Source organism: Osmia lignaria, chromosome 4 (genome assembly GCF_051020975.1).
Source record: "Osmia lignaria lignaria isolate PbOS001 chromosome 4, iyOsmLign1, whole genome shotgun sequence".
Classification (NCBI taxonomy): Eukaryota; Metazoa; Arthropoda; class Insecta; order Hymenoptera; family Megachilidae; genus Osmia; species Osmia lignaria.
In genome coordinates this window covers 10,753,119-10,777,227 of record NC_135035.1, presented here as the reverse complement: position 1 = coordinate 10,777,227, position 24,109 = coordinate 10,753,119, and the positions used below count along the sequence as shown (strand labels likewise).

Here is a 24,109-nt window from a genome sequence, read left to right as displayed (position 1 = left end):
GTATTGTGAATCGGTATTTATTTATTATTCATATTTCTTACTTATATATTAAATCTTATGATATTGAATAATTAAAAATTGTATTATTTTGTTCCTAAATCACTTTTAATATTTAAAGTGTTAATTGCCAGTAATCTTCATGGGAGTTAACGTGTTAACCATGAATTTATCACAGACACTGTATTTTTTGGTTTTTAATTTTGCGCAAGTCATAAAAATTCGTATCACGTATCAGTTTTCATTTCATCTCCACTGAACAAGAATTATGATCCGGTTAACGATCACCGGTTTACGCGTTTTCTGGTGAGATTACCGTCGTTTATAGATGCGTAACCGGTTACCATGCGCGCTGACGATCAATTACAATGTACCCCATTAAAAATTATTACTTAAGAAATCGTTCCCCCATTACGTCCACGTTAACGTCTGATTACGTGGATTTATCGTGTAATTTAATCAGCTATGCTAAACGTGAACAATTACATTAGAGGGTAAGAATTCTAGACTTTTATAATTGCTTTCATGCTAAAATATTTCAAATCATTTATAATTAGTTAATCATTAACTAAGAAAAAATAACAAAATAATAAAGATAAAAAAAAAACAAGTAATGTAGATGTTCAAGTACGTACCACCCAAATATAAATAACACAGCAATTACTATACAATCTATTAAACACCCCCGCACCTAAAAAATTATGAACATATACAGAGCCAACAAAATTTCCACCATCAGATTTGATTCAAGCATCAAATATTGAACAACTGAACGAGAGGAATTCACCGATTTTCTGTCAAACGTTCCTCTTTTTCAACTCGACAGAGGGTGTAAAAAGTCACACATAGCACGATGCTTCACAGCTAGTTAGTGCATCCTGTACGCGCGTGCATACGCGTTTATGACACGATTCACCTCTCTGTTCCTCCCCGTAGCATCATGTAACGTGCTTCGGGCAAGGAATCGACAGTTTGACGGATCGATGACCCAACGCAACGTCGATCGACCAGATCTCGAACGGCGTGCATAGATACCCGTGACAGGATTGCACGGAGGCGCAAAGGGGTTTCCCCCATTATTTATGAGGACGTAAATCAGGATCGAGCACCGATCCGCCGGATCGATCACACGTCAACCACGAACACTGCCGTTCCCCTTTGTCAAGGAAACACTGACGAGCCGCCCACACGTCACGCCTATCATCATTGTCGAACGACGAAACACAGCGACGAGTTGCTGCTCTTCTTGCCCTTTGGCTTCTTTTATACGGCAACTTGTCTAGTAGTCGAGGAAATAGCCAGACATTTGAATACTGAATTTCCATTTTTCTTACCGTCTTCCGCCAGACACTTGGATTTATCAAGATCTGACTGCTACTTCAGAAAGTTTCTATGGCTTTTGTTGGACGGTTACTGTGAGGCTTTTTATGGAAAACAAAAGTGGACCGATAGAGGAAAAATTTCTGTTGTATTGTTTGGTATATTGAAATTTATAGTAAAACTTAGAAATTCTGGTTCTCTCCTCCTCTGAGGGTTGAATTAATAATACTTTTTCTGTCAGATAATTTGTATTTCTTACTCATGTTCATTGATTTTCCCGCTATCTAGGACAAAACAGTGTTGTTAAAAATTTCACTGTCCCTCAGCTACCTCTTTAACTTTATGTACCACGTAAAGCCATGATCGCAGCCCTTACATAGTCATCATCGCCAGACGCTGAGGCAGCGAAGTTTCAGCCTTATCCCGCCATCTTCGCCGCCTTCGAAAACATTAATCAACCCTCCGCTTGGACGAGGGCAAAATTTTATTCGCTCGTTCGAACGGTACACCTTTCGTCCTCGATAAAACAGTGTCTTATCTTCCTTCGTTTTCCATTCTTCTCGATAGTACCAGCTGTCCCGATTTCGACCATTCTCTATCATCCATCGTTTCTTTCCCCAACAAGAGTTGGGCTCCTTCCGGTCTCTGCCAGCGTCATTCCACCCGGTTTGCACCTGTCTAGAACAGGTGACGAGTTTGATTCTGCCGTTGCCACGTCCACGAGTCCTCGCTTCGTGAACAAGGGACACTGTTTTGGATGGCGGAACAAGAATTGGTAATCGAGCAGAAGATGAAAAGGACGACCGCGTGGATGACAGTTCTTTAAAGACCTTTTCCGCGATTTAACCCCTTCGTTTGAACTAGATAACACTTTCTTACGTTTGTATATTAAACTGCGAATAATTAATATTTGGGTTACGAGATTTGAAATTTTGCAATACAGGAAATTGAGTTTATAGAATTTTGAAATTTCTGAATTCTAATGCAAAAATCAAATTACTAAATTAAAAACAAAATAATCCACAATACTTCCAATAATTCATACTATCACAGACCATTCTAGGCACAGTTAAATCCCAATTATTGCGTCTCAGTAAAACGCAAACAGTGCGTCGCATAGTAAGATGACAGTATTAAAATAAAAAAAGGTTAGATCGTAGATCGACGTGGGTGTATCCAGCAAGGACATATGGACGCGTGTTATGTCATTCAAGAAGGAGAAGAAAAAAATATCTCGTATCATGATATCTTGAGCGGAGGCGGATCGGGAGAGAAGCAAGAACTTCTGGATCTCGATTTACGGATACTTAAAGTACACCCACGAGTATAATGTTCTACGGGCATTAGGGAAAGCTTCTCGGTATCGATTATACTCGACCTTGCGCCTCGTTACGTCGAGCTATCGCAATGAGAATTTGATTCGATTGACCGTGAGAATGTTCTTTATTTTTATTTAACGACGGTTAATTGCTTGATTGTGGTTTGATTACATAGTTTCCAGTCTTCCAATATTGTGAGTTTCAAGTGGTTCATGATTGAACTTAAAATGTATAAAATTTGAAAAATTCTCAAAAAATAAATTACTGAGTCATTCTATGATTTCAAAAAAATATTTCTTTAATTTCAAAACAGTATAATTTAACTAAAATTTATTAACGATTTCAATGATGAGTCCCTTTTATCTATAAAGTAATTTTGTCAAGTTCTATAAAATATAAAATAATCAAAATTTACAAAAACCTCGCCAATAAACATAGCTAAATAAAGCACCATAATGAGATTAGCTCTCTGTCAATAAATGGAACTTTGCCTAAAGGGATGTAACTTGTATCTCAGTGGAATCATCATTTTCGAAACGATTAAGCAACCAAAGTGGTCACCCGATGAGAACAGTTAGCACGTTCAACTAGTTACCTCTGCTGTTTCATTAAACAGCTGAAAATAGGTCTGTTTAACACCTGTTAAGCCCCGTTTTAGATTAACCGTATCGCAGTAGAACTTAATCGGTGGTGTGCCTCAGCTTGCATCTGGAAATTACCTGCCAAGTTTCCAGCAAAGTTTTACTGCTAAGTTAATTATTATTATTGTTATCCATTATTATTTTACTATTTTATTATTATTCAGAATATCTAAAAGAATCGATATAGCGATTTAAATATAATTTTACACCATTTTATTTTTTCAACTTTTAAATTTTATATAAAATTGTTTGGTTTAAAAATCTGAATATGTAATTTTAACTACCTCTTTGAATTGAAAAAACAAATAATCAAAGTGTCAATAAATTTTGTTTCAAAGTTTGTGTTGTGTTCTTTCACAAGAGGGAATTGTTCCCGTCACCGACACAAAGTTTCCACCGGAAATGTTTGCCATTGACCACGCGAAAGCGCGCATTATTCGAGCCAAATGACGTTTAAAAAAGCTGTAGATCGTTTTGGATGTGCGTGTTTCGGTTTAACAATTAAATTCCTCGGAAAAATACGTGTTTCTCATTCACCATTCAGTGGAACAAAGGAACAGAGTACGCGTTTTAAATTGTGTCTGACAGAAATGGCACTATTTTTTTTAGTTTATTTGTAATTAAATACTGTAGCAATATTTGAATACTTATCAAATCTAATTTTAAGATTTTAATAGGCAGCTGTGAATTACCAACTGTTGAAAAATTATGATACATTTAGTACAGTATATTTACTGGTTGGCTGGTCAATAGAAATAGCCATGGTACATGCAACATTATAAATTCTTTTTTATACCAGAGATTAATTTTTCACAATGCTCCAATTTACTACTTTGAATTACTACTATAATTTTGATAGTATTCAGAATTTTCTTCTTTCTCTCCAGCATAATCCTTTCATCCTATAAATCCTTTGCTTTAGTGGTAATTCCTCCTTCGTAAATTATTCTTTTACCTCGAAACCGTCCGGCTGGCATTGTACATTTCGAAACGTTTATTTCAGCTAACGACAGTCAAATGCAATTACATCAGGCCCCGTGCCCTTGCCGGAAGCGCCCACATAAACGTATCCGCTCGGCGTTAAGGCTGTGCTGCATACCTGATGCATGACGCCACAAGCTTTTAAGACGCAACTGTATCGAGGTACATAAGATTTTCAAAGCCGCCGAGGAAATCGTATGACAATTAACTGACTTGCTTGAATTTCACGCTTCGACGACTTGTCGATAGTATTATGCATCATTAGCCTCAGACCTCGTTTTTTTTAAATCGCTATAAATACACGCCTTGAAAGGGTGCATTCAGTTTTATGGGATTGCATTGTTGGGTGTAATTGAGATATCGGATTCTATAATAAGAGTTGCGTTTGCAAATCGTTCGTGCTTTATATGATTCAATGGTAAAGGGTACTAAGAGATCTGTTCAGTGGCATGATTAGAATTTTTAAGGGGTGGAATAGGGCTGTTAGAAAATTAGAAATTCTAAAATTTTGGAATCCTAAAATTTCTAAATGAACAGGAGACAAATCCATCTGTTGAAGAGGGCCAGGCTAGTCATATGCTGCTTCCTATTTTATAAAAATCGATGAAATTTGAAGTAATGGAAAATAAGAATTAAACGTACGGCATTAGAAGCAGTTGGAAAGTATTGTGTCGATGCGGACGGTCGGAATCGTGAACCATTTAAATGCAAATCCGTCGTAAAAATATATCCGGGGTGGGAGCGTTTAAATTATTCACGAGCCTCTGATGTTCAGCCACGTTTACGTTCGCGTTCCGCTCAGTTTTGCGCGCCAGCAAATACGCGTGAATCACTAACGTATTACGCAATTTGACGAGGAGAACCGTGAAAATGGTGATGCGTATAAACCAGTGTGTTTCGTGTAACTCCGACGCTCGACCGGCTGAAGGGAAATCGATTTTCACTCTGTTCGTTCATGAATTTTATTACATAACGCAATTAATCGTAATATTCAGGGAAAAGAAAAAATTTCACGCGTTGAAGACGTGGTTCAACGATTCACTCGGGCTCCGCTGTTCAAGGGTTAATAACACACCTAACAAAATATGTTAAATAGTGATTAATATCGATAAGCGAACGCTACAATGGCTTACAATTGCAGCGGTAACACAAAAAGCGGCACGATCAAAGTCACGAACGTGTTAAAGGAAAAACAAGCTTGGGAAAGCAATTTGAGAAACAGCACGGTGTATATACACGTAACACGAGGCAATTCTATTGCGAAGTTCTCGGGTTATGCCACAGAGGTGGCACATATTGTGGTTCTCTCGCATACCGACTCTTCTCCACAATGCACACAAGCCTCGTATTCATCGTTACGATTTTTTTTCTTTATTTTCCACTTCTTTTGTGTCACTCGCCATGAATTCCAATAACAGGCTCATCAAGGACGCGCCGCGATAGCGTTGCACTTCAATAACGACTTAACGCGCCTCTTGCGAGCCATTTAAATAATGGTTTAAGTACCACGAGGGCGCTTTACAAATGTCCGAAGAGTGCGAGTTTTACAGAGGAAATGTCTCGAGTACGCGTGTCAAAGTATTGATTCAGTTCGATTGACACTTTAGGAAAATTGATTCGTTTGATCTCGTGAAACCATATTTTTTACATTCAGGAAGATAAATTGTAAATTATTAAATTGTGTAAGGATTGATATTAGTAAAATAAGTAACATAATTGAATAAGAAATGTGATAGATTACTTCAAAATTGCACCGGTGGATAGATGATTGGACCGTTCACTGGCACAGTAGATTCAGACGTGTCTGATTAGGCAGATCATACTACTGGAGATATTAGCGCGTTGACCGACACAGTAGAATCATCCATGTCCAGTAAGATACGCGCTACAGTGGATTATCCAAGATATTATAAATTAGTTTTTTAATACAATATTTGAATTTGTTATTTTAATAATTAATATTATTATATACTTTATCATTTTCACTATGATTCTATGATAGTCAATGTGTTAAAAGAGGTTGGAATTCACTTTCAAAAATGCACAATTATCAACAGTACTGACGACACGATGATTAGTCATCCAATAATCGTTTGTTTCAATTCTGTGTCCGTAACGATCGGCTCGACTCAACGACCTCCGACCCAATTATTAGCTACGTAATTCATTCGTCTCGCTGGTTGATATTTCGCATAACTGTGCAATCGACGTGCCAACACCTCGAACCTTGAGCATATTCCCGCGAGCGAACAACGAATCACTGTGATCGTTGAAAACGAGAGCGGCCAAGTGGAGTCACATAATGGCCGGTTTGTATCACTGCTGACGACCGGTTCTTCTCGTTACTCCATCGGAGGCCCCGTGAATCACTCGACGTGCGAGAAATGACGAATTAACGGTGCCGATTGAGAGAACACGTTAGTCACAAGGATCGTTAGCACATTCACCGGAACGGTAGAAGTAGCTGTGCTTAGCACCGGTACACGATACTATGAATTATTAAGAGTATTAACACTTTGAACGTCGCGTTAAATCAACCGAAACTCGAAGAAGTGATTTCACGTTTAACGCGTTCTCTCACACGTCAGTCACGTGTGACTGACAGTGTTGTTCGGTGATGTATGTCACTCATGCCATGAGTGACAGATTTTTTCTTTACAGCCATATTTCTTTACTTTTTGTGGCATAGAGTAATTTTTTATGATAGATGATATTAATAATAATAGATTCATTGTTCCATATTTGACTTTCATAAAAGTATTTACTTCCTATATTCATTTTTAATATTTTAAACTTGAAAATTCTATTTTCTTCAATTATTCAATTATATTATATTACATTTTTGATGCTAGTCGCCAGTGTATTCCATGACATGTAATGTATTAATTAACTATCAATAAATCTTACTTTATTGATCAAATAACCACGTTGAATCTCTGTCAATAATCAGTACCAAGTACTCGATCATGTTTCCAGTCTCATTTTCTGATCCCCTTGTCTATGTACACGTCGTTAGCAACCACTTGTCACAAATCCATTTCAATTTCACGCGACAGAACTTGTTTCTTTCCCAGCCTCGTCCTTTCCTGTCTTTCCCATTCAGGTGGCTCATTCGTGTCATTTTTACCGCTTCTTAAACGGGTAGACTTTACTTTCACCGTGGTAAACTCGAATCCCAAGAACAGCCTAACCATTCCTCTTTCTCTCTATCCCTCCTAACAAGGCGGACGATTCAAATTGCCCGCAGCCTTGTTTCTTCCCACCCCCTTTGTCGCGCAGCTCTTCCATCGTGTTGGTCACGGAACAGCAATTACCGACCCTGAAGACTATGACTCGCGAGGGCGGAGATACGACTCGGATCGAAATCACGCGTAACGAGTCTCCACCAGGTCAGTTTAGGTCTCTGGGGGGAGATTCTATAGTCATTTGGTCCCTTACTCATTGTTTCTTTTTTTCTTATTGCAAATAGAAACCTCTAGATACAATTTCATGCAGCAGTAAATCGTGACTTTTAAGGTCATCACAGGAAACATTAATTATTTACGAGATATTAATAATTAAAGTCAGTTACTATAGCATAACTTCAATAATTAAAAAAAAAAAAAATTACAGGGAGCAGGATTTGAACTCGCGAACCTTGGATTTAGAATAGAGCTCCATAGACATATGACTGTTAAACCAAAAGTGTGCGAGTTCAAATCCCGCTTCCCTAATTTTTTTTTTTTTTTTTTTTAAATTTAACTATTGAAGCTATGGTATGATAATTATATCTATTAATAATTTATTAATTATTTTAAGCATGTCTAACAACATTAATAATCAATATGTGGCAAAACATCCTTTAAGCTGCTTAATAGAATTTCTCAGGAACTGTATACAAAAAATTTAAAGCAAGACAACCACCAACTTTGCGAATCGTTTCATCGAGCGATCGTGGAAGTTTGTCCGCGTGTCGCGTATGTGCAAACTTATCAAACTTTGAGATTGCACGGAAACTTCATAAATGTCTTGCGTCGTCTTGGAAATTTCTGACACCGAAGACAAACGCCACACGCTGTAGGAAAGAGCAGCGAACTGTCTGGCGATTTTTACGCTTCGAATTTCCGGAAATCCCGTTCGATTCGGTGTGTCAAGTGTGTCTCGACACCTAGCATCAGAGAACAGAAGGGCTACGATTCTTGAAGAAGATAATAAAAGGGGAAGTCTCATTCACCAAGGCTTTAATCCTGTCTGCAGAATGGCTTTCATCGTTTCGACTGTGCTTTCTCGTGATCAACCCTCTTCGGCGATAAAGTTTGATTGTTATCTAGCTTTAATCGCGTCTGTTCCCATTTTTCATTCGAAACATTCGAATTTTTATGGTTTCCTTTTCAGCAATAACTTAGATATTGTTAGATATTTAGATATTTTTGTGGAAATATGATATAAATTTTGCTCTGTCTATTCAAACAAAATAAAAGAAGAAAATTGTTCGAAAATGTAATGGGACAACTAGTCACAATTTAAACGAAGTCTTTTTTAAATGCGCCTGCGACTGGGGACAGTCAATAAAAGCATTGTTCCGTTTCACTTTATTGCCAATAAATGTTTTCTTGCCAAGAAATGAAATTCCTGCCGAGCTTGCAAGAACTTAATGGCACTTGACCCCTCTTCTTCCGCACATTTTTACTCGAAAGATCTCGCGAGATCCTCGTTCACGTCGTAATCCCGACGAAAGTAGAGAAGTTTCGCTGTAAAGGAATGATCATGCGAACGGTCGTTGAAACTATCGCCGTTAACACATTTTCGAGCTGGCTAATTCTGGCAGGAATAATCGTCCTCCAGGAAAGGCTGAAAGCGTTCTTTCCAACTTTAAACATCGAAACTCCGAAAGTTTAAATATCGACGGATCCGTTCGGATATTGACCAACCAGCCTTCTTAATTAATTTCTACGTCAATATTCGTGGTTCAACTTTAAACTTACTTTGAGTTCGATGAGTTTGCAGTCGGTTTGCTTGATTAAAAATGGTTTAACAGGTTGAGAAATTGTGTTAAATTGGTGCCAAAGTGTTGGACAATTATTTCTATAAATTTTAAAAATAGATATTAATTATATTCTACTTTTGTTCCGTTTTCATTTCACTTAAAAAATGTTCACCAAGCATACATCTTTGAAAATTGCTCTTTTATGTAGGTGTTCACTTCGCTTTACAAATTCTTCAATTCTATCTAGCTTTCAAACTTCGTCCTATTTCTTCCTGTAACGAAAAATAAGAAGCTCCCGTCGAAGATACATTTTACTTCGAAGCAATTCGATTTTCCTGTCCCAACTCTAAGTTTCCGAAAACTTTCTATTCTTCACATGGAACTTTTAACCGAGCCTGTACGTTCTACAACCTTTTAAACTTTCTTACGTTTCATGTTGTATTCAAAATTGTTGCAAAAATATTTTGCTATTAACGACCATTAAATATAAAACCGGTATAGGTATGTAGATATTAAGGATATTAAGATTTTAGAATTTGGAAATTAAAAAATTTTAGTCTTAGAATCCCTCAATAATGAGGGGTCCAGTCCACATTATAAGGGTACCAGGTCCCCTGCCCCATACTTAGTCACACCACTGATTCAAGCCTATAGTACATCCCAGACCACAGTACATCATAAAACTGGCAAAAACATATTTTATTATGCTCGTGCAGATCTTCTTGTCTCAGTGGTGAACAAAGCATTGCGCGAACACAATCGTACAATATCCTTTAACCCAGTCCCCTTTTATCCCGACGCTCGTCCTTGCCGTGCTACCTTACGCTTGAAACCGACGTTACAACGTTTTTATGGGACATGCCCCCTGGAGAGAATCCGAGTGGGAGCGTTGCAGATTCATCCGGCCTCGTTTAGATACGACTTCTCCGCCAATTCAGATACACCGAAATTGCGCAAACCGGCGGGCATAACCACGGCCGTAAAACCTTCATCGTGCTTCTCCTCCACCTTCCACCGAACCCCTCTAGCCACCCACACAGTCGGTACCACTCTTCTTCTTTTCTCCTCCTCGCCATCCCAGCCGCGACCTCTGACTCTGTCTGGCCGCTTCCTGCACGGCTTTAACGCTCTCTCCTCGTGCCAGGGACCCAGACACCGTGATGTCGGCCATTTCTCGCGCGCATCAAACGCTTCGAAATCGACCGATGTTTCTTCTCTTTCAACCTTTCCTCTTGGTCTTTTCACGACCCTGTTTCTTTGCACGTTTAAGATGCTTAGCTTGTGGATTGAAACGATTGATGCTGATGGGGGACGCTCTATGGTGGGACTTTCTTTTTATTACAGAGTCGTGATGGTATTCTATTTTCTTTATGGAATTGTGCATCAAAGGTAGGATTCATTTGTTTTACCGATTCTTGACCTTTACTTTTAATTGTCATATGAAAATTTCCATAGTATGTTTGCTATATCGGTTAACAATTGAATTTAAATTAGGTCAGAAATTAAATTTGCAATCTTTTAACTTTTTAACTATTTGAATTTTATCACAGACAATTGAGAAGAATTATCATAAATATGGTAAAAGATGATTAGTTTGAATGATGCTTGTTTAAAATTGTTATTTGCAATTAGCAGTGCGTTAATACACGCTTATTAGATAAAACAGTTCAAAGGTTTTTGTATCCATATTTTATGTAATCTTTAACAGGTCGAGGTTTCGTTAAATTTACCCAACGTATTAACGCGCAGATGTTTAGTTTCAGCGGAAGTATTTACGCAAGAACGTGTTGAAACACAACACATGGCGGTGGTTCGCGAGTTGAGGTTTCATCCTCGTCTAGTTTCCGGTGAAACTGCATCTCGTGTAAACGCCATCTTTATGCTGTAAGTGCAGAAATGTGTTTACACGAGACCGGAAACGGACGTAAACCTTCGTAAAATGGCTGTTTCATGTTTTAAGAACTTTAACAATTTTCCACTAATTATTGTCTTTCTAATTAACAGTCAACATCTGACCAAAAATAAATAATTAAAACGTAACATTTTTTAAAACAAAAATTATGGAATAACTTAGTATGATAAATCTGGGTTTAAATTCTGGTAGATGACTGCGTTAAAGTCATCGACGTTGGCGCGAAATGCCGCAGGCTGTAACATTCTCTTCTCCGATAGATTCACCCCCTTTCCCATCCACCCTCTGTTCCAGAAGCACCCTCGCACTTCCTCGAGCCACCCCCGTCACCTGGCAGCTTCGCGTTGGGAGCCGCAAACTTCGTGCCTATGCTAATTGACTTCGCACCCCTCCTCCACTACCGCCCTCTGTTCTTCCTGGCGCCCTCTTCCACCCCTCTCGCCTGCCCTAGACACTGTAAACCATCGTGGTTTAAAGTCAATTAACGCCTTCCCCCAGACAGCTCGTTCTGACCTTTTCTCGATCAACGAACGAACGAGTTCGCGTCGAATTCCATTGTGCCGATGAAACAGAAGCGTCCTCCTTTTTGCTCGTATTCCCAGCCATCGTTTGATGAATTTATTTTCAGCACTGTATTCAACTCGTCTGATCGAGTTATTGATTTCTGTGGGAAAATCTTATAGGACACCGTATGGGACCATGAAGATGGCCAGAATTTCAATTTCTTTAATTAAATTTTAATTTTTCTAACTTTTTTAATTTTTTTCGTTAACTTTAATGGATAAAATAATATTAGAAAAAAAATAATTATCTGACAATTTGTTATAATACCGATGTTTTTACATATTGTATATTTGATGCTCAGATCTATATAGAGTGGATACTAATTTCCAAGCTTAATTAACAGCTGATGGTTCAATAATTGTGTTGAAAGTTACATTACGATAATTCTGTCACATTCATGTCATGTGGTCTAATTTAAATCGTTCTGACAAGCTCCGACAATTAGCTATCAAACTAAATCGACTGGCTTTATTTCCAGCGATCGATTTTCCATACGTTCCAACTTCACCAACTTCGCCTCTTCAACTTTGACTTCATAAATTACCTCGAAACTCGCTGAATTGGTATTCGAGAACTAAATCATGATGAAAGAGGTTCTTGCATAGATAAAAGAAAGTTTTTTATGAAATTTCTTCATAAGATCCATCATTAAAAATAGGAATATTCTTAAAAAAAAAAAAAAACTTAATACACTTCGCATTGTGTAATATTCCAATATGTATTCCGCTGTTCAACGATTGAAGGTCGATTTCAATTAATAAGAAAAGCATTATTTTTCCAAATTATCCCAAAACCTAGTACCCTGGTTACCTCAATAACCTTGCCAGCATCCAATTCGTTGTTAGCCATCGAAGCCAATAAATTCAATCGACACAATCAACAGTATTCCAAAGGGAGTCTAACAAACCGAATGAAAAGGTCGTCAGTAAAAACGTGAAACGATTTCCAAGCGTAGAGAGGTAACAAACTGGGTGAAAATTGAAATCGAACGAATTCCGTGGAAACGAAATTTACTTGAATTATCAGAGGCGCAGAATATCCATGAAAAATGAATCATTGAGAAGGCACCTCTGATACAAGATCCATCGGCAAGTGTTCTTCTTGCGAGGAGCTACCAGTAAAGCCATCGATGTGTAAGCGACACGAGAGAGTCACATTTCTCGCCAATTCAGCGAGTTACAAGGCTGACGTCACCGGCTCGACATAATTCGATTCAATTCGCTTAATTTTGCGAAAATTGCCAATCTTCTCCGGCGTTACCAAGTTCCTTCGCGTCCCTATCCTTCCACACCCTTTTCGTCCTTCCTACAATTACCCCTTTTAAAAATACTGTTCTCAGTATCCTAATATTTTTCATTTAAAAAAAAAAAAAGAAGCGTGTCTATTTTTAAAATCAGGTGTTTCATATTAGATGCAGTTATCTTACTTTGTTTCCCTTCAGCAGGTATCGGTTGGCCATAATAAAAATAAATGAATTAGAGCGGGAGAAAAATGGTTCTTGTTCAAGAGGAAGGAGATTCAATTTAGATGCTAGCCGTCTTTTTCGCGATCCCAAGGATCTTTTGTCGGTCTCCGTTACACAATGAAGCTGCACCGATCGTTTGTGCCTTCATTCAGCTCACCTTTCGAGCCTCATCGACGCCTTCAACCGTGTTCCTTTCTTTTTCTTGGGTTTCTTTAATCTTTCAAGACGAATCGGCAGCGTTGGCCGGAAAAATGACGAGCTCAAATACCAGCTTTTGCACGATCCCCTTTTCTTTTAGACGGACCGTGGCTGCGCAGGCATTTGTGCTCGCCATGGAATGTTACCATTAGTGTCACGGGGTTAAAGTGCATAATATTAAATCCTGAATATGTATTTCTTTGAAATTACTAATTATGAGATGTATAAACATTCTTAAAGTTTTTGGAAAGATTCTTAGATTTTCTTTATCGAGTAGGCTGAAACTTCATTCATTTAATTTCAAGCGAAGGAAAACTCATTTTCCGGAAGGTGAATCTGTACTTCGATAACTACTCCACTGACCTATATAATTATAATAATTAAGAGCAATTTGAATTGCGGTATTCTTACACTCCGGATATCATTAAACTGAAGTACCTAACGACAAAAATGTTAATGATTCTAGGGAACTGAATTTTAAGTTTTAAGAGTCGATATTAAGGAAGACTGTTTAAGAGTGATTTCTTTTAAGTACATAGTTTGAAAATTAGTTTAAAGTAATTTTCTTTCAAGAAGAAAGTACTTCAAGTTAGATTTCATACACTTCGAATTAGGTAATAAATTTTATAAATATACCTAATTCGATTTTTCAATTAAAAAAAAAAAGATTCTCAAAACCCACCAATATTTTTAGGTTTACATACACCCTCACCTGATACCTTGCTCTAAATTGGGTCCCGAAAAATGCAACCTTCGTCATACAACACTCCACTCTAACCATTTATTGATTTGAGCCGATAATTTCACCGAAATCAACGCTGAATAAAAATCAAGCTACCAACAAGAAAGGAAGAGGATATCTGATAATCGAGCCTTTCGAATTCTAATCCCAGCTACTTTCCCGAGATTATGCTGACCCCGGTGTTTGCATCGCGTGCAACCGTCGAGACATTTAGCAATCCGAACAAATTGGATTCGCCTTCGTCTCATTCCCTTTGCTCTTGTTCTCCGGCCACGGTCTTTACCGTCCTCTTCGAATCGCCATCGACACGAGAAAGAGAGCGGATAAAAGGTAAATGAGGCGGTAACACGGGACGGAGAAAGATGAAATCTATTTACCAGTGTGCCCAGCGTCGATTCAATTTCCTTGCTATCACGGTCCTGGTGCTTTTCGTTTTGAAGACTTAGAACGAGGTGGTTATAACTGAGCAGGACAAGGAGGGTGGTAAAGTTCTTCTTAGCTGGTTACGCGTACGCAGCAGATTGCCAGCCGGGCTCGTTGAAAATAATTTCAAGCGTTAAAGTGTCGCGCGGAACGCGCTCGATGTTCTTCGTAAATGCGATGTAATTTCGTCGTAACTGTTCGCGTTTTCTGCTACCGGAGCCAAGATTAAGGGAATCGCGTTCGCCGCCTTTGGTGATTGTTTAGAACGCCCAATTCTGTCACGCTCATGAGATAATGTACCGCACGGACACGCTTCTAGATCCCTGAGCTGATATTTGTACACTCGCGATCAAATCAGGTTTTCCAAGGGAAAACCATAGGCAATGAAATCTTAATTTTGACGATGCTTAAAATTAATTAAAAAGCAAAAAAAAAAACAGAAGTTTGATTTGATTATCAGTGTACCTAAAGGGTTAATTTCAATGCATAAATATCGACTACACTTTTAACAAATTTCTCAATTTTATCACCCAGATATCTTATTAGCATTCAATTACTCAAAAATAAAATAATGTATAGCTGGTGAATAATAATTGATACGTATTTTAAAAGGAAGTTTGATTAATTCTAGTTTATTGTCAGTAACTGAACAATAATGATTTCATTTATAATTAAAGCATATTATGATTGTTATTGTTATATTACTGTTAATTGTATGCACATGCTTTGTTTGTTTCCAATCGTAAATGCAAAAATACTTGTAGATTAGCTATTATGTAACCACATTTACTGATAACACCTATATTAAGCACTGGAAGTACTGACGTCAATTCCATTGAACATGTGTGGGCAGAATGAAATGCGAATTAAAAAGAGCAAATTTTCAACCATGTAACCATAAAAGAAATACTTCTGATGTGGTGAGTCACTAAATGAAAAAAGACAATTACCAAAATTCTATCCTCAAAATTTTTATTATTAATCTTAACTGTCCTAATATAAATAAAATAGTAGTATTTGATTCTACTTTATTTCGGACTCAAATTCCGCTGTTCAAGGGTTAAATTTCAAGAGAAATAATTTCTTTATTACTCACCAATTTCGTTGAACTACAAAAACGACGTTCTCCATAGTTAGTTCTTCTAAAACGATTCCCTTCAATTTTCCTCGTTCACTCGCGAGGAATCCGCACCCCCGAATCCTTCTGTTCATTTCCTCATACGTTCGACGAAGTGTAATTCTCAGGTTGTGCCAGGTATCGGGAAGCGATTTTTAATTGAAAAATTTCGAAGAATTAATGGGAAGGTTTGTGTCTAAGATCACATTGAATGAATTTTTCCTCCGCAACTCAAGAAATACCAATTTAAAGACCCCTAATCGATAAAGTAGTAATCAAGTTAATGGAAAGTTTGAATAGAAATAGAGCAAGAGTGACTCGCGGTTGAACGGTTAATTAATCGACAGGTACGCGTAACGAATCGCGTCGACTCGTCGCGAATTCTCTCGCGTGCAACAGTTGAAGCTATCGGGCAGGTCGAGGCGGGCTAATTGCGGTAATAGTTGCAGAAAAGTGGCCGGCTATGTGTGTACACAAGCGTTGGGAGCGTGTTATTACGCCGAGTAAGAAATTAGCTTTTGATCGCGGCCAACGAGCCGGAGACACGGAACCAGGTATCAGCCGGTAATTACAGAAGCTGCGAATTGGGATTGCAATTTGTCCCCTTGCTATCGGACAAATTTCTCTTGGTAATTTATGTTATGGTATACATCATTTTCATATACTTAGAAAAATTATCTATCACTCCTGCAAATGATACCTTGTTACTCTTCGATTTGGTTATAAATATAATTTATAAAAATAAATAACCTTCGAATGAATCAATCATCTTTGACACAAACTTTTAAAGCAACTCGAGTTGTCTATTTATAGTTTACCGCCTTTAATCACACATATCTCGTTAATATTCGTGAATTTTGTAGGCTGGAGGGTTAGGGGGATGAGAAAAATGGGTCGAAAGGCTTGAAAACGGATATTCAGAGGTGCGAAAGAGGGGTAGAAGTTTCGTGGCAAGCCGATAATTCGCGTTTGAGCGACGCTTCGAGCGGAAGGGAAAGGATGGGCCCTGGAATGACCCTCAAACTGGTACAACTGGAACGAGAAGTTAAATATTGAACGCGTCGCTGCCACCCTCCGACTGGTCCGAATATCGATGAACCGGCTGTTGCGTTAATTTGTCAGATTTAAGACCACCATAACACTTTTCCAACATCCTCGACTAATTTGTTCTTAAATTAAACAATGATTTTCAATAAATTGTTTAGACAAACTGAAATATCTATTAATTTGAATATGCCATTAACTTACAATTAGCAAAATTTCATAATTAGAAAATTAATATTTAATATTGCTGTGATGTCCTCGACTTTTTATCATTTTTCTCACTTATGGTGAACACTTCGTTTCGCAATATCGGCTTTAAAAGCTGGCCCCATTGTGAAGCACGTAGCAACAACGTTTCGATGCCATTCGTGGACCAATCGATAGAGCGGGGAGAAAAATGCAATGTAAGAGCGAATTCTCGGGATCTATGCTTGCAATGGATCCCTATTAAGAAAAGCCTCGAACCAAATGGAGGACAGAATTTTTAGAAATTCCCCATAACGAAGGTAATTTAACTGGAGTAATGAACTCCTTCGACACGTAACAGCGTAAAGAAACGATTTCGATAAGATCAATAACTGCAATGACGACGTTGCATTAAGAAATATTACATCAGGCTTGATCGAGAAACGACTCATTCTATTGATCCATATACCTATATCCACCTATGTCTCGATATTTCAATAATTTACCATAAAAAGTGTACGCACGCAGGGCAGAAATACGGTAGAAATTTAAATTCGATTTACATAATGGCTGGAATCGTCGCCACTTGCCCCCGGGAGAAAAGTCAACAAGTTACTCGCTCGGGATAGCTGTGCGAAAAGCTATCAAGGATTCACGGTGGGAGGACGAGAAGATTGGCCGTTGTATGTGTGTGTGTGTTTCTTTTTTCATGGAAACGGCTTTGAAATTTCAACGTGTCCAGTCAACAAGTTACCCAGTCCAGGGGACAAAGGAGACCGGAAACACAGTCTATGAACCAACCTTTCGAAATGATCGTCGAACGATTAAAAAATGATTTCCAACAGAAACGTCGAGGAAAATGCACACTTCCACACGAATGGTCCGAAGCAGCTGATTGGCAGCGCGACTGACAGTTCCGGGGTCAGTCCATCCAACTGGAGCAACCCGTACCCGAACACCATAGGATCAATCAAATAACACGTCTGCACAAAGTTCGAACCGATCCCGATACCCGGCAACCATCCTATCCTTCGTTTCGTCCTGGTAGAAAAAAATCCCTGTCCTCGTGTGTATCAACCCTCCTCGAGTACACGTTTCGTCGGAACACGGACAAAGAAACGTAGCCGAGGCACGTCGAGGGTTGCGCGATACTCGTGTGACACTTGTGCGGGTGTACGAAACGTAGGTACGCGGACGACACGTACTCGTCGAGTGCTGCTGACCCAGCCAGCAGACTACTCCGGATAGCACGGAAGAGAGACCTCGGTGGGATGGCAGTTTAAATGCAACTATGCTTCCTCGGGTTTGGGTTGAGCGCGCAGGGTCCAAGTCGGCCCTGTTCGGTCGTGCTCGGCCGGGCTCGGTTCTCGTCGATATGCCCATAGACACAGTGTATATGTCTATGGATATGCCGCCGTGTCGTGCCACGCTACGCTCTCTTGCTCGTGTCCTACTCCTCGTGTAACTAGCCACTATCCTCGTCGATCTCCTTTTTCATCCATCGTTAGGTCTTTCTTTATATACCTGGTACATCTCCTTACAACGCTCCTTTCTTTTGCTCTCCTTATTCCTGCTGGCCTGTTCCTTTCTTACAACGAGCCATTCCGCTCTCTGTCGCAATTAGTATTGGTCACCGGTTAGATGTGCTGGTAATCGCGGTACAGGTATGCTACGGCGTTCGCGATCGCCGACTGCGAGGGTGTAGGTGGGTGGACGGCTATAGAAGGTACAGTGGTAGGGGAAGCAATTGGTAGTGGGGGAGAAAGAGAAAGGAGTGGGGATGAACGGAGGGGGGAGCTTGCGACAGAGACGGTCATATGGCGCCCGAGTCGGAAGGGGGATGTCTTATGTCATTTTTCTTCCCGATACTCTAACGGGTGTTCTGATCGTTAGGGGAGGACGGCGTTGACCTTAACCCACTTCGATTGGCTGGATTTTCGTGAAATTTTTATTATTTTCTTCGGTGCTGCCAGATCTGGGTGGATTTAAAAGGATGACCTCGTTCGATGTGGATTTTTCAAGGAATTTCCTGCGTTTCTTTTATTGACAGCTTTTCTTTAGTGTATTCAGTAGAGAACTGTAATTTTGGTTTATTGGACCACGGATGATATATTCGTTTTGGTTTTCTGAGATTGGAAAAACTTGATGATTTACTCTTTGAAAAATTGAGCGATTTGTTTAAGAAACATGATGTTGGTTACCTTTCTAGTTGTTTAATGTAATACTGTGTAAAATTTCAACATCGATATTTCAAATTAATTTCATAGGGCTCAAACCAATTGTTATTCAACAACCTCAGAATAAATTCCCATAAAAAGGAGTGAAATAAAATCACGTTAACAAGACATTATCCATAAATCGCGAGCCCTCGTAACGTTGCCTCTCATTACGATCATCATTAAAGCATCCAGTTCAGCGAGCATAATGCACAATATCCGCGCGGCTCGGAAACGGCGGCGATTTTGAAACGCGTTACATTATTCATAGCCGGTAATGACACACTTCGAATATCACGCATCGCGTGTACTCGCTAAAACTATCAATTGTTCTCGACTGAAATGTGACTCATTTCAGTCCCGTGCGTATACTACTCTCCCCCTTTAGTTTTTTTCCCTCCCTTTCTATTTTCTTTCTTCCTTTCGTTCATTCCCAATGCTCGAGCTCTGCTCGACGAAAGAAAGTTTCCCAGAGAGAAAAGTTATCGTGCCCGTGTTGGATTTTCAAACTTTGTCCCCTGGAGCGTTAATCGAGCTGGCCGTTTTCTGGATGGAAGTAGAAACTAGATCCTCCAGATGCATCATCCTCGGAGACTCGATTATGATAATAATATTTAATTGGCCAAGCTACACCACCGCCAATCAGGGCCAAGGATTTAAACGATCTCGATTTTCTCCGGGGCTGTTTTTCCTCAGATGGTTTCTATTTTATTGGGAATTGTTGCTCGAAAGTGAAGTGGAACAAGTGAATAAATTGAAAATTATTTTTATAATTTTATTTGTTTAAAATGTTTCATATTATTTCTCCAAATAAATCAGCTTCCCAGTTTACCTTTATTAATGTACTTAGAATAAGTAACTCGTACATCGTTCGAGTACCATTGTTCATTTCTATTGTTCGGAACACTGAGACACTTTTGACCTTTCGACGCAAGCAAAGATGCAAGAGAAACTATCAAAATTTGCTGACACGGAGCACGACTGCCTTTAGGATATTCACCAACTATAGAACTCGATAACCCAGATTTCCACGTAGCCGCATAACATTCGGGGTAAGCAATACAAGTATGCATTGCAACCCCCCTCAGTTTCACAGAGTTGGTAACTGAATCCTAATATCGTTTCCCAGAATCATAAACTTCCGGTCAAATTGGAAACAGTGCTAGTACGATTCACCGTTTCCCTTTCTGGGTTTTCTCGTTTGCGTGAATTGGAATAAATCTTTTTGATATAACTAACGCTAATTCCTTCTAAAACCTCTACTATAATAAAAAGAAAATGAAAAAAATAAAAAAAAAGGGATGAAACTCACGAAGAAATATGACAAAAGAAGAACAAAAAAGGAAGGAAAAGATAACCCATGGAATGTGACGAATATAGGGGTTGATATGCGTGTAAAGAGGGGTTGGGGGTCACGAATAACCTAGATTTTGATAGTGGTCCCCCGTGAGGTAGTCAGCGCACGCGGACACTCATTATATAACTTTATCGATCGATCGTTGCACGGGTCTTGCATGTTCTTCCGGTATGCATGTGCATACATGCCACGTACATGCATATATTTACGTGCAACGACGACGAATTGGATGCCGTTATCTTCCGACCGGCTACCGTTCGACGGCTGATAAAAGCGGCACTGGGAAAAAGTGAGCCGGGAACCGTTTTATGGGGTTTCACAGCGCTGATTTTACAGCCTTTTCGCGAACGCTTCTTACAAATCAACCGTGTAAGCGTCTATTGTGAGAAAAGACGTGAAAGCAGTTCTATCTACCTTTTTGAATCAATCTGAGAGATCTGCGGATGAATTGAAAAGAAATTGCAGAATGGTTGATATCACTGTTACAAAAATTTATTTCAAAGAATTTTTTGAAATGTAATAGTCGTTATTAATTTAAAATTAAAGAAACCTTTTTATATTACTGTTATAGGAACCTAACATAAAATTAATAATAAATAGAAATTTACTGAATGGTTTGGAATTTTAGAGAAAATAATGTTATGGAATATGAGCAACAAATGTTCAATATTAGTTAGTTGAAAATACAATAGTAGGTCGAGGTATGTTCTCTGCTATTAATGCAATTTCAGCGCGATATTGCACCTTTACTCGTACGAATATAGCAGCCTTTCAGCCTCAAAAAGATGACAGAACTTTTGCATTAGCTTAAAATTATATGCTTTCAGCATATAATATGATTCGGTGCAGAGCTTTGTTAAAAAAATTGCACCGCTTTTTTGTAAAAGATTTTACAAATGGAACAATTTATAAGACCTTTGTAATAAATGTATTAAATTTTGTAAATGAAAAATATATCATAGAAATTATGATATATTTATGTAGATTTATGGACAATAAGGTAAATCATAATCTGGTATGCTGAATGGTAACACCATTAAGACTACATTTCACCAAGCACGACAGCTCGCTACACATTGACGTACAGGCACGCATACAAAGTTCTACACGTTTGAATGGAACGCATTCTGCATTATGTTTCACGTCAGAAATCCATAGGACAGGGTGCGTTATGTCGAACAACTGACAAGGAAAGTTATTGAACAGTCCTCTGTTGATTTTCATGAAAATTTTCAAATCTCTAGAACAGTAACAAATTGGAGATATATTAAAAAGAAAAAAAAAAAGAATAGAATCGAACAAAATATTCAGTACTACAAATTGTAATTGTAATTGTGTTGTTGACCTATTATATATTCAGAAATCAATTTCACAAGGCAAAGTTACAAATATCGATATTGTATTTGTTGCAAAGCAATTCCAATGGATCTCTTTATCGAACAAGAAAAGAATATAGAAAATTATTGCAACTAAGTAATTACGTTTCGTCGGGGTTTTAATAGCTCGGTTCGAACATTTGCAAAAGCGATTCACGACAGAGCGTGCTTCGAGTCATCGAGAGTTCGTAAGTATCGGATAATTAACTCGACTTTCCTCGTTTCTTGCGGTTTCTTTGTAAACCACTTTATTCAACTACGCTCGATCGGATTCAGTCTTATCGATCCCCCTCGTAGAAAACTCACAAGGGACATTATCCAAGTGTTCTAGCTATTTTCTTTCTCTCAGAAAAGTTTCTTTGAAAATTTCAAAGATACGTATCTTTTTATAATTTCTAGCACAGTTTTAAAATTCTAGTATATTTGCCTTTCTTCCTAGTTCAATTTTACATTTTCAGATCAAAATGTAGACCTTTTAGAATTTTATGTTGAATTTTGAGATTTGAGAAAAAAATGAAATTGAAATAAAATGTTTGATTTATATTTATATTGTTATCTTTGAAATTTATTTTTTAATACTAAAATAACTCAACCTGTCAAATAATGAATTTCAGATTTCCAATTTTAAATTACAAAATAATTTCAAAATAAAAAATAATTTTATATGTTTACTCATTTTATCTTTCATTCATTTTTTCAATTTATTTTCAATTTAAAAATCGATTCTAAATATAAGTTTGATCATTATCATGACACATACCTATTTGGTTAAGATACAGTTCTATAATAATAATAGGAATATTTCATTACGTATAATACAAAGGGGGTGACACAATGTTGGTCGAAGTTCTGACAGGAAGCAATCCCTTTTATTTTCGATCGACGAACACGTGTGTGACAATAATGGTCACGCACCACGATAGATCTCGTGTCGATTTCGTGTGCCTGGTAGTACGAGCCGAAACTTCTTTCGAAATTGATGTTTCAGAAATATTTTATCGGACCTTTATTAACCCCTTGAGTGATTAAGCTGTGGAAGGCACAGCTGAGTCATTAATGTCACGTTTCGAAGGGCTCTTCTTTCTGTCACCAACAGATTTATTTCTTTCTACACAGGCTACTCTTATTAAATCGCGTGTCCAATATCAAGTTCCTTATAAATTGCGTGTAAAAAAATCATTGACCAAGAGTTTTCATTAATTAAATGGAAAAAGGTCATTTTTGTACTAAGAACATTAATTCATTTTCTAACATTATTTAAGAACCCTCATAAAAGGGAATTATTTTTTACTTATCAATTTATCAGTAATAGATTTTCTACATTTTCAAAACTCCAATATTTTTTTTCTTGATACAATTTTCATAAAATATAGAAAAGTCAAAGGGAATGTTCTTGCGTCTTTCTCTAAAAAATTAAACATTTAAGTAACGACGAAAAATTGAAATTTCGCATCAAATATAAACCGCAAATTATTTTCTGTACCTACTCAAAAGGACTTTCATTTCATTGGGTACTACTTTCGAAAGCATCGTGCGCCTTTGGCTGTCGAACAAATCGAATTTTCCGTCAAAGGATTAAATTAATAATTGCTCTGCTTGCGGAACGAAAGCAGAGAACCATCCGCATAATTGCTTGCAAAGTTATTAGGAAGTAGCGGGAGTACCGCTTACCTGTTTCGCGTGTACCTTCGTAACCGAGCCTAATTGAAGGTTTGTTTTCACGCGGATATCGTGGCCATTTACAATGTAAATTACGTCTCCCTTATTCATCGAGCACCGGCTATACCAATCGAAGGCTATCGGAAACGATTTTACCGTCTGCTTACTCGGATTCCATTCAATTTGTTATGATAACACATCCCATTACAATGGTTCAAAAATGAATACATACATTAACACAAAAATGAATTTAGAAATCGAAGCAAGCAAATCAATTTATTTCACTGCTATTTCATGTTATTTCACTAATGAACATATTTACTCTGTGACAATTCATAAGAATGTGCATATGAAAAATCGGGTAAAACTAGGTTACAGTTTTTCCCAGTGATTAATGAATAGTTCAAACATTGCATAACTAAGGCGACACTTCTGACAAACCTGTTAAACTGCGATTGTAGTATTGAAGAAGTTAAAAATTAAATTTTCACCAAATATTTTATTCTTTCATGATGGTATGTAATTTCGATAATTAATAAACATAAGAAGGTATTAGAAACTGAATAATTGTAATATTTGTATGTTTTATAATTATCAGTGAAAAACAATAAGCAACCTGGTTTGCA

General features: G+C 37.9%; 1 long non-coding RNA gene across 2 annotated transcripts in view; it reads right to left on the bottom strand.

Moving 5' to 3' along the window:
• The window catches only part of LOC117603249 (uncharacterized), a 46,730-nt gene extending 30,215 nt beyond the window's left edge, over positions 1-16,515 (bottom strand). For both annotated transcript variants that reach the window (XR_004581171.2, XR_004581170.2), the window contains exon 1: positions 15,625-16,515. This is a non-coding gene — a long non-coding RNA (uncharacterized LOC117603249). The remainder of the gene's footprint in view (positions 1-15,624) is intronic.
• Positions 16,516-24,109: the final 7,594 nt, after the last annotated feature.